This window comes from Canis lupus, chromosome 15 (genome assembly GCF_003254725.2).
Source record: "Canis lupus dingo isolate Sandy chromosome 15, ASM325472v2, whole genome shotgun sequence".
In the NCBI taxonomy this organism is placed as follows: domain Eukaryota; kingdom Metazoa; phylum Chordata; class Mammalia; order Carnivora; family Canidae; genus Canis; species Canis lupus.
Genome location: NC_064257.1, coordinates 18716035 through 18728119, shown reverse-complemented (window position 1 = coordinate 18728119; position 12085 = coordinate 18716035). Strand labels below are relative to the sequence as shown.

At 42.5% G+C, this 12085-nt stretch overlaps 1 long non-coding RNA gene across 1 annotated transcript in view; it reads left to right on the top strand.

Annotated features, from left to right (window-relative positions):
• The window catches only part of LOC118350862 (uncharacterized), a 32259-nt gene extending 25316 nt beyond the window's left edge, over positions 1-6943 (top strand). The window contains exons 2-3 of the long non-coding RNA XR_004805460.2: positions 2965-3152; positions 6609-6943. This is a non-coding gene — a long non-coding RNA (uncharacterized LOC118350862). The remainder of the gene's footprint in view (positions 1-2964; positions 3153-6608) is intronic.
• Positions 6944-12085: the final 5142 nt, after the last annotated feature.

Below are 12085 nucleotides of genomic sequence, written 5' to 3'. Positions count from 1 at the left end.
TAGCAGGGAGGCCAACAGCCTTGAATGCACATGCTCAAGAGGTAACTGGCTGCTAAGGATGCTGGGCTTTTCCTATGCTCTCCCCCTATGAACCGGATGTAGGAGCTTCTATGCGGCAGACAGAACTGTGATGGTGGCTACACACGTGGTTATAAACAAGGTCTGGCTGGACAAAGATTAAGGCTGACATGGTTCTCTGCCATGTGACACAAGACCTTCAGGCCCCTCGGCCCCCTCCTCTCTGCCCTTGTCTTTCTCACAGCCTTTGGCAATGAAAGCTATGAACGCCCCCTGGATGCCCCAACTCCCAGCCCGGTGTTTACTTCTGGGGGAGCCCTTACCACTTGGAACATGGCACTTGTTGTTGGAGCTCTCTGTGGATTTAGGGTTTCCTTAGGACAACAGTTACTTTTTTTTTTTTTTTTTGAAGATTTTATTTATTTATTTATTCATGAGAGACACAGGCAGAGGGAGAAGCAGGCTCCATGCAGAGAGCCCAACGTGGGACTCGATCCTTTATCCCCAGGATCTGGCCCTGGGCCAAAGGTGGTGCTAAACTACTGAGCCACCTGGGCTGCCCACAACAGTTACTTCTTAAAGAATATGCAAGCGACTTGCTCATTGTTGATCTACAATGTTTTGGGAAAATATACCTGTTGAATGGATGGTATAAAAAAATGAGAGAGGTGCTTGGGTGGCTCAGTCTGTTAAGCATCCGACTCTTGGTTTTGACTCCAGTCATGATCTCAGAGTCATGAGATAGAGCCATTCTGTGCTAGGAGCGGGTTCTGTGCTAGGAGCCTACTTAAGATTCTCTCTCTCCCCTCCATCTCCTGCACACATACACGTGCACGTGCATGCTCTCCTTCAAAAAAATGAAAGTAAAGAACTTAAAAAAAAATAGATTATTATGTATGAAAAGATTTTGTCTATTCCAATTTAGTGATCCTGGGAGACACACATACACATACATACACTCAGTGTGTGTGGACATACTTTCGAAAATTCCTTTTTATATGATGTCTCTGATATTCTTCCCTAAATCAATGTAGTACTCTATATTAATTTTATATTTTATTTAATTTTATTTATTTTATTTTATTTTATTTTATTTTATTTTATTTATTCATGAGAGAGAGAGAGAGAGAGAGAAAGGCAGAGATACTATTGGCAGAAGGAGAAGCAGGATCCATGCAGGGAGCCCGACGCAGGACTCCATCCCGGGACTCCAGGATCATGCCCTGGGCTGAAAGCAGCGCTAAACCGCTGAGCCACCTGGGCTGCCCTCTATATTTCCTTCTAAGAATATTCTTAATTGTGACAAAGCTTTGTTATTTAAGGGTGAAAGTGAATTTTAGAATTAACTAAGAGCCACATAGAGTTCATTTTAATCAAAATATAGCACAACAATCATACGGTTGATCAAAACCTCATACTTAGAAGGTAAAATGCAATGAAAAAACCACAATTATTCTTTTAAGTAGGCTGCATGCCCAACATTGGGCTTGAACTCACAACCCTAAAATTTAGAGTTGTGTGCTCTGTCAACTGAGCCAGCCAGATGTTCCAAAACAAAATGATTTATACCATCCAAACACATATAAGCATATTCTGATCAACTTCAGGCTCCTGCTAATTATAGCAAGGCCACCCTGAAGTGTCTACATATGAAACTTTTATTTATGATCAGCACTATTATTAGAAGTTGATCAGTAGGATTGATGTTCATCTGCAAGAAACAAAAATTAAGTAAACATTTACAAAACCAAGTTTAGGGTGCATGGGTGGCTCAGTCTGCTAAGCGTTTGCCTTTGGCTCGGGTCATGATCCTGGGTCCTGGGGCCGAGCTCCTTGTTGGGCTCCCTGCTCAGCTGCAATCCTGCTTCTCCTTCCCCCTCTGCTGTTCCCCTGCTTGTGCTCTTTCTGTGTGTGTGTGTGTGTGTGTGTGTGTGTGTCAAATAAATAAATAAACTCTTAAAATAAAATGCCAAGTTTAGTGTAGACTGCACAAGGCAAAAGCAGCCTCTAAAATGTCATCAAAGAATTAAATTTCTTAAAAAAAAAAAAAAGAATTAAATTTCTTTTTTTTCCTGCACCATCAAACTTAGTGATAACTCTCAGCCTCATGGTTTTGATGAGGGAGCAAAAAGCAAGCTGAGGGCAAAGCCAACACCCAGTGACACTCCCACCCCCCTCCCTCCACTGCCCACCAGACAGGATATGTGTAACACTCCTTGGGGACTGCTGGCTGCCCAAGAACAAAGGAAGGGGGAAAAACATTTTAGCTGGATAGAAATCACAGTCATACAGGACAGGAGTCTCCATCAGTGGGCAACTGTCTGAATGATTTACAAGAAAAAAAAGCCATCTCCAGGAACCTGTAGACTCAATTTCCTGGAGCCCTAACACCACCCTCTCCTCCACAGGATAGAAAATCTTATATAATCAGCCACTCCTCACAACGCCAGGGCACTCTTTCTACCCAGGTCCTGTCCCCATGCTTTGATTAAAACACGTGTTTTGCACCAAAAACGTCTCAGGAATTCTTTCTTGGCCATTGGCTCCAAACCCTACTTCAAACCATCAGTTTCATGATGGCTGCCATACTTCGAGTCATCACAGGCATGTTCCGAGCAGCAAGAAGGCCTCTTAGCCTCGAGGGGGCTCCATCTACATGCCATAGTCCAGAATTGAGTCATGTAGCTACTCTGAGCTGAGAGAAAGGCTGGGAGTTCAACATATTCATTGCCTAGCCTCACTTGTAGAAGAGAAAAGGGTTGGAAAAAGTCCTGAAAGAGCCATACTACAGCATCAACTATGGAAGTCTTTTGCATATGTATCTTGGAAATTATGGAAAACATGAGGGTGTTTCTACATGTCTGATTGAATATACAACTCTTTTCGGTTGGGAAGATTCTAAGAAGAATAATTTGGGAGTTTTGCTAATCCACTTGGTTACTCCAGGGAGAAAATAATAGGATGCAACCTTCTGAGGTGGAACTTTTGGGGCATGTGACAGCTCACGATGAACCAGAAGACAGTAGTATTCACCCAGCGTGGGGCCCACACAAGAAAGGGGACCTTTGGGAAGTGCAAAGGAAGACCAGGTGGTGTGCCACAGGGACCTAATTCGCAGAGTATTCCCAGGAGAGGTGAGTGAGCATCTTTCAGAGAAAGCCCTTAAAAGTGTCATTTGGGATTGAGAAGGTGCACATAAAATTTTAGCACCTTACCAATGGAAGGTGTGGTCTCTCTCCAATCAGATGGAGGGCCCCCAAATATGGGGCAACTACTGGAAGTGAGCTGGTGGCACGGGGTGGGGAGGGATTGGAAGTGGTGAAAGGATTCACCTGAGGCAGAACAAAGGTGATAAAAATTTATTGAATATATGGCAAGGGAGCTGTGGGCAGAACAGCAAAAAAAAAAAGACCATCTGCAATGAGGCATGGGCGGGGGCCATGTAGAAAGGAAGAAGGGGAGAAGGTATGGTATCTTCCCTTTTCTGGTGACTGTGCCTGGTTGTAAGTAGCCATTGGTCAGTTAGGGTCTCTGGATAGTTTGCGATGGGTCCCCTGACGGGCCTGTGTGTATCCAGCCAGGGGGACAGCTGTGGCCCCTTCCACATTCCATCGCTCAAGCCTGTGTGCCTAAAAATGGCCTTCAGAAGGGCCCTTTAGAATTCAGTTAGCCTAAGCTCTCTTATCTCATCTGAGGAAACTGAACACCAGGCAATCACATCCTCCACAATGGGCCACCCAGGGGAGTGCCGCTTCGGTACTATTTTACCAGTTGGAAGAATTAGGAACACTCCTACCAGGCGTTCCCATAGCACCACGTGGTTCCCATAGTTGATTGTAATGATCTCTTTAGTGTCCTTCAGCTCTACACTGTAAACTCTCATGCAGGTGGGGACTATGTCTGTCTCCTTCAAAGCAGTATTTCTAGGGCCCAATACAATTTGGGGAATAGAATAGGAACTCCATATATTTTTATGTAATTGTTTTAAAAAGAGGAAGAAATGACAAAAACTCTAAATGGGGTCATTGTGCCCCGCCCCACCCCCCAGCAAACCAAGACTTAATTGGAGTTTCAACCTATCTCAGGAATGTGACCTTTAAACAGTCCATCTGGAATTTTCTGATCAGTACTAGTGAGGTAATCTCCATGATAAAAACGCTGCTGTTCTCTTCCCAACAAAAGATGTCTTGGCCTGAAACAATCCTTTCTTTTCTTTTGCTAATACTTCCTTGCCCCACCCTCCTTCCTATAAAAACCTCCCATGTTGTACACCTCCTTGGAGTATCTCTGTCCTTGATCGACACCAGGCAACTCAATCCATGAGTCACTCAAAGTCAATTAGATCTTCAAATGTACTCAAATTTACTCAGTTGAATTTTGTTTTTTAACAGAATGAATAAACTAAAGACCAGATGGTCCAAAAGATGCTAAGCAACACTCCATAGAGATTGTGATCTTTTTTTCCCCAGTCACTTGCATTTTCAAGGCCATTGTGATTCTGGTCATCAGCAGAACTTGGGTAAAGAGGTAATACGGTATTAGACGAAGGAAGATTTTGCTACCTCTTCCATTCCTGACCCCCTGGTAACCCCTTTCCTAGAACCAAGAAGCATTTAAGTCCCTCCACCTTGTGAATCTGTGAATGAATGGAAATGGAGATTCATTTTCAGTAAAATGTTCCACTATCTGAGAGAATATTGTTTACCTGACAACACTATAGACCCAGAGGTTCTGGATGGAAGTTTAAATGCAGAGCTAAGGAGATCATACTGGTATCTGTTGTGGTAAATCCTGAGTTCTCTTCATTGAGCGCCATCTGGGATGGTTTGTGAAATGATTTGAAGGTGGGGTCTGTGAACGGACAGTCAAGAAAGGATTTTTTTTTGGTGCCTAAAGGGCGGTTTTATTAAAGCATGGTGACAGGACCCGTGGGCAGAAAGAGCTTCACTGGGATTGTAAGGAGAGATTGATTATATACTTTAAAGTTGGGGGGTAGAAAGAAAGCAAGTTTCCAAAAAGACTTTTATATGACAAAGAACACTTACAGGATCCTAGAGGACCTAGCTATTGTCAAGCTAAGGTTGTGTTTTCCTCTAGCAAGACATTAACATTGAGACAGTTGGGAGTTTCTGGAGGAATCCTATTCTGCTGGTCTCAAGTACTTGTCAATGGGATGCAGCTTATAAGGAAGTTCAATTTCATCTGCACTTCTTTTGCCTTTGTTCTCCACGTCAGTATGGAATGCATAACCAGTTTACATATTCTCCTACCTTAGAGCCTCTATCCAGCTGGAGCCCGGTGAGAAAGACACCTTTTTTAATTACTGCCACATTCTTGGGGTCTGCTGTTTACCTTGTTGTCAACGGCTTTTGGAAGATGGTCTCAGTGTTTCAAAGATTATAGAGATAACTGTTCTGTTCAATTTTATGTCGAAGAGAGATGCTGTCTGATGTGGAGAACAAAAGCAAAAGAAATGTAGATAAGATTAAATTTCCTTATAACCTGCAGCCCACTGACAAGTACTTGAGGTGGGCAGAGTAAGATACACCTCAGGAACTCCCAAATATCTCAGTTAATGCCTTGCTAGAGGGAAAAAACAGGAGCTCGGAGCTCTACAACAATCAGGCCTCCAGGATCCTGTGAGTCTTTAGCGTATGCAAGTCATTTTGGAGGGGCCCCTGGATGCAGCTGCCTTAAGCACAGGCCATGATCCGGGGTCCTGTGATAGAGCCCCACATAGGGCTCCCTGTCAGGGGGAGGCTACTTCTCCCTCTGCCCCGCCCCCTCCCCATTCTCTTTTTCTCTCTCTCTTCTCTCTCTCTTAAATAAATAAAAAAAATCTTTAGAAGAAAGAAAAGAAAGAAAGAAAGAAGAAAGAAAGAAAGAAAGAAAGAAAGAAAGAAAGAAAGAAAGAAAAGAAAGAAGAAAGAAAGAAAGAAAGAAAGAAAGAAAGAAGAAAGAAAAGAAAGAAAGGAAAGAAAGAAAGAAAGAAAGAAAGAAAGAAAGAAAGAAAGAAAGAAAGAAAGAAAGAAAGAAAGGGAAAGTCCTTTTGGAAACTTCCTTTGTCTTCATCTCCCCCAATTCCAAAGTAGACAATGAATTGCTCCTCACAATCCCGGTGCAGCTCTATCTGTCCACAGGCCCTGTCCTTGTGCTATAATAAAAACGCCTTATTGCACCGAAGGCAGCTCAAGAATTCTTTGTTGACTGTCGGCCCCAAACCCCAACATTTCCACATCACTGTCTAGGTTGCTGGGGGCTAGAGCACACTTCAGACTGCAGGTTGCCTGGTCAGCCAAACATGTGAGCAATTGGGAATCTGTCATTAGTTACCCACGGTAAGAATTCACTCCAGAAAGAGGAATCACTTGTTTTGTTTTTAAGATTTTTTTAATTTAATTTGCTTGAGAGAGAGTAAGAGGGAAGAGGGAGAGGCAGACCCAGCTGAGCAGGGAGCCCGACGCAAGGCTTGATCCCAAGACCCCAGGTCTTGACACCAGCCGAAGGCTGCTGCTTAACTGACTGAGCCACCTAGGAGCCCCTGTTGTGGCTACTTCTAAATCTCTTTCTAAACCCTATGTTCACTGCAGGATGAGGCACCGTGGAATTAGAAATGATACAGATTTTGAACATCAGAAAGGTTGTTTCAGCAACTCCCGGCACAGATAAAGCCCACTCTGGTGTCTAGAGAAGAAAAAGTTTGAGTCCTCTTCAAGGCTGTTTCCTAACAACATAAAGAGATCATCCTGTAAATTGAATGTTATTTTATTTCCTGTTACGTTATATTCTAAAGCAAATGGTTCTTAGTGTTAAACTGACTGTTCGAATCATAATTTTATCTCACTATCAATTGTTTAAAAACACTAGTGAATTAGCCATAACGTGTTCTCAGCTTGACAAATAAAGCTCATGCTCTCAAAAATAATTCTCTCGTTTGAGTTTTTCGAGGTCTGTATCAGTAATTCCTTATCCACTTATTCCACAAATACGTGGTAAGCATAAAAAAGGACAAAAACTATTAATCTTTGTCATATTTTCTTCTCTCTACTATTACCCTTTCATTGAGGATACACTTTTTTCCCCCAAAGCTTCTAGCTGGGTCCCTTTTATGCAAGGATGTATTATTTATCCCATTAACATCGCAGGACTCTGTAAGGAGCCTTTCATAACATGTGCCTAGGGCCCAAGGGTGCGAGAGCCTCTGACCCTGGGGGCCCCAACAGCCCGGCCTCTGCCACTTGCCACTGACAAAATCCCGAGGCGGAGAGACGATGGTGGTGAACCACAGAGGGATTTATTCAGTGGGATGAGCACCAGGAAGACCGCTGACTAGTCTCGGAGACTGTCTCCAACGTGCTCAGAATATTTCCAGGTTCTGGAAGGAAAACAGGCGAAGGCCCGTGGGTCCGCGCAGGTGGGCATTCGGGTCCTGGAGTCCCTCGTGCGGGCCCTGCTGGCCTCTCGGCCTTCCCCTGGCTCCAGGAGAGGCCTGCAGTTCCCATCACTTTGCCCGCCGGGATTTTTGCCCCTGGAAAGAAATTAATCCGTTAGAAAGTATAGACTGAGGTCAAAATGGAACTAGACAGTTGAAGTCCTCTTTCAAACAGATATTTTGAGACTAGCTCTCTGGCGTTGGACCTATAGTTTATCGAATGAATCACGTTTGCTGCACCTTTTCTGTCGCTCTGACTCGTCTGCCCTCGCAAATTTTGATCACTGCATCACCAATTTAAAAATACTAAGTTTCCAAAATAGCGCCTCTTGGAAAATTATAATAAACGCTCAGCCATTGCCAGTTAATACTGGCCAAATAAGAAATTTATCTTAGATGGAACAGAGTTTGAAAAGTCATCATTTAAATAAAAATACATTTAAATTGAATTCTAATGATAGTGATTGTTGAAGTCTGCTCAGGCTTCCATAACAATCCCACAGGCCAGGTGATTTATAAACAACAAAAATTGATTTGTCACATTCTGGAGCCCAGGAAGTGCAAGATCAAGGAACCTGCAGATTCAGAGTCTGATGAGGGCTGCCTTTCTGGGCAGCTATCCTGTCGCTGTGTCCTCACAAGGGGGAGGGGCCCAGAGAGCTCCCTCCCGTCTTTTTAGGAGGCACCAATCCTGTTTGGGAGGTGGACCTAATCACTTCTCCGAAGCTTCACCTTCTATAATCATCACCTTGTTAGGTGTTAGGGTTCAACATAAGAATTTCAGGATAGGCCGTGGGAGGGGGGGAGGATACAAACATGGTGATCTGCACTTATCCCCAAATTTTATCTAAAGCTGAATAACCCCTTTGGGAAGGAACTACATTTATTTAGCTTTAATCACACACAGGCTCTGTGTTAATTGCATTATGTATTTGTGTGTGTGTGTGTGTGTGTGTGTGCGCGCGCGCGTGCATATGTATAGTAAGTAAGTATGTGTGTGTATGGTTGTTTAATTTTTATTAAAACCAATCATGCTGGGATGCCTGGGGGGCTCAGTGATTGAGCATCTGCCTTCGGCCCAGGGCTTGATCCCAGGATCCGGGATCAAGTCCCGCATCGGGCTCCCTGCGAGGAGCCTGCCTCTCCCTCTCCCTGTGTCTCTGTGTGTCTCTGTGTGTGTGTGTGTGTGTGTGTGTGTGTCTCATGAATAAATAAATAAATCTTTTTAAAAATTAAAATAACAATAAAACCAATCATGTAAAATGTTGTTTTTCCTACAGTACAATTGAGAAAATGGAAATGCAGAAAAATTAAATAACTTGACCAAGGACACACTGCTAGCAGGTTGCAGAGCTGAGAGCGAAATCCAGACGCTGGTCTTTTAACCCAATATTTGTTCATGTAACAAGTATTTATTAAGCATGTGCTGGGGACATAATATTATGTGAGAGGATGAAGAAGCAAGGAGAGTAGGTCAGAGTCCCTGCCTTCAAAGAAGTCACCACTAATTTTAAAGGAATATGGAAGTGCCTCAGCAGTAGACTCACGGAGAGCACAGAGAACCGTGTGAAAGAAGAGTGGTTTTCCATTTGGGACACTCTTACAAAAAATGCTTTTTCTTCAGAAGAACGTCAGTAACTGACACTTCCAGTGAGGCACTCTGGAATTCTTTGTCTTCCTGTTTCTTTCCTTATTCCAACATTTTCTTTGAGTGTAGCAATGGCCGTGTCCCAGGGACTGTGTCGATAGACAGGGCACAGGCCAGCACTTCTACTCCTCCAAAGCTAGTGTCTCCCATCTGTACTTCCCCCAAAGCTGATAAAGTAGGAGGAAAAACACTTCTCTTATTAAATTTGTTTCAGTGTTAGCAAAGCTATGGACATAAAGTCCCGAAAGGGAAGGTGCTCCCCAAATCCAGAGTTATGAGTATATACTCATATCAAGAAACCACTTATTAGGCAGATAATTAAACTGAATTTCAAGCAGCTCAGGGGGAGCATTTTCTTTCTTTCTTTCTTTCTTTCTTTCTTTCTTTCTTTCTTTCCCTTTTGTTTATTCGTTCATTTGTTTTTGCCTATTAGTTTGTTGCTGATGCGTCAGATAGGCAACCTTTGAAAGGCAACGATAATGCTACCCACATTGCCCACTTCCCAATTACATCACCATTAGCTGAAATAACCTTTTTGCTATGGTTGTTGTTGTCTGTCTTCTCCAACTTGGATGTCAGCACCATGAAGTCAGGGACCTTATCCTTCTCATTCAGCACTGTGTACTCCATGCCTAGACCTGCGCCAGTTATATATTCAGCAATATATCTGTTCAACAAATATTTATTGAACATGAGTGAGTGAGTGAGTGAAGGAAAGAATGAATGCTCTATTTTAATAGGACTTTAATGAAGCTAAAAACTGTATCCTCTAAAAAGGAGTTACCCTCTTCATTTTATCAAATTTATTTTTCCCTCATTTCATTTCTCTGAAGGAATTTCTATTTCATCTAGCAAAGGGCATCAAGAGATATCTGAGCCTATTTTAAGTGTTGATAATTATTCGAAATATCTATTCCTGTGTAACAAACATCCTGAAAACATAGTGACTTACCACCACCAAATATTTATTAATTTTCCTGTTTCTGTAATCGGGCTGGACAGTTCTTTTGCTCCCCGTGGTGTCTACTGAAACTGAAATGTCTAAGATTGCTTCTTCATTCATTCATGCCCAGAACATGAGCAGTGATGAATGGAACATCTGAGAGCTGGCCAGGCACATCTCTCTCGCTCGCTCTCTCTCTCTCTCTCCTTCACATAGCTAGCTTGGACTTCTTCACAGTGAGGTGATCTCAGGGTAGTTGAACGTCTTACCCTGCAGCCCTCTTCCAAGGACGAGAAGGCAGAAACTGCTCCTCTTCCTGAAGGCTTGACTTAGAATTAGCAAAGTCCTATCCACAGCATCCTATCGATCTAAGTAAGTCACAGGGCCAGACCGGATTCAAGAGGACAAGGAAGAGGCTCAGTCTCTTGGCGTGAGTAGTATGCACATATGGAGAGAGAAGGCATCAGTGGTGGCTCTCTTTGGAGACTATAAATCACAGTAATGAGGTGATTCTCCTAAGGTTACCTGCCTAACTGCATTAGAAATGAAGTTGAGTATGTAACAGTTTTGTGCCAGGCGGGGATGATGAACAAGGCAATGTGTGGGGTAAGAAGATACTATGGCCTCCTTGCACCCAACTTGATGCTGCTGACATGTTGACATGACTTCATTGCTTTGGTGTGGCAACAACTCCAGCCAAGTTACTACTGCCAAATACCTGCCCATCTGGCCTAAAATATGACTAATTACGATTATAATGATTCTTCAGCTTTATTAAACACCTGCCTTCTGCAAAATCGAGTAAGATTCATAAAGACTTCCTCATTAATCATCACAGCATCCCTGCCGTGAGGCTGAAGGAGGTAGGTGTACTCTCATTTTAGAAATGAAGAAAGTGCGACAAACTAAAGCTCTAGGATGGTTATCCAACACTGCACAACTGGTTGGCTAGAATGTAGGGGAGAGGCAGTGTGTGTGTAGTAGGCAGAGACAGAGACAGAGACAGAAACAGAGAGACTGAGAGAATGAGAGGGAGATAGAAAAAAATCCTCCCTGAAAAGAAGAGGAGAGTCATCAAAATCATTTTTTTCCTTTTCCATTGCCATATGGCAGCCACTTAAGTGTCTTAACTGGAAAGCACTCAGTGATTTCCAGAAGCAACAAACTTCTGTTATAATCAGGCACTATGACTTGTCTCCCCCAAAATCATTGTAATGAGATTTAACCTGTACCAGATTCACACTGGTTTTGTTTCTTTTTAGCTGTATGTCCTTGGACAACATATTGGCCCTTCTGCATTGATGAGTATATAATTCAAAGTTTTGTTGCACAGATTAGTTAAAAAGATATGTCACATAATGTATGATAAGTGGTTTATTATCATAGGCACCCAATAAATGGAAATGGGTTTTATCACAAGTTTTTTTATCCTGAAAATTCTAATACGTTAGTTGAAATAGAGATTTTAAAAAGCCTTCTGTCTTTATTCTACATCTACTGATTTTGAAAAACAACAAGATTGATTAGTAGTTACTGGATCTGCATCTGTTAATTTTTTTAAATTTTTTTATTTAAATTCATGCAGTCTGTTATTAAATGAAATTGAGTTTATACATTTAGACCCAGGTCTGTGTGACATTGCACCGGTCAGCTAAAGTCTCTGGGTGTTAGAATCCTCATATGTAAGTTAACAGAGCTGGACTAGGTAATCTTTAAAGTTCTTTTTTCACTCGGACATCTGCAATTCCATGGAAAAAGAAAAAGCCTTTCAATTCTTTATTCAAGCCATCATTTATGAACATTTTGCCCTCTAGTGGCAAGAATCAAGGAAAAACTATTCCTCCTGAGGAAAACTTTCACGTCCTACATCCCTATCAAAACCTGGTATTTTGATGAATGCTTAGGCTTGCTTCAATATTTTTCTAGTTATGTCTACCGAAAAGTTACTCCCAAAATTAGCAGCTTTCAACAACAAACATTTATGAAGTTTCCAAGAGTCAGGAACTTCCGAGCAGCTTCCTGCAACCAAGGAGTCAGCCTTGCT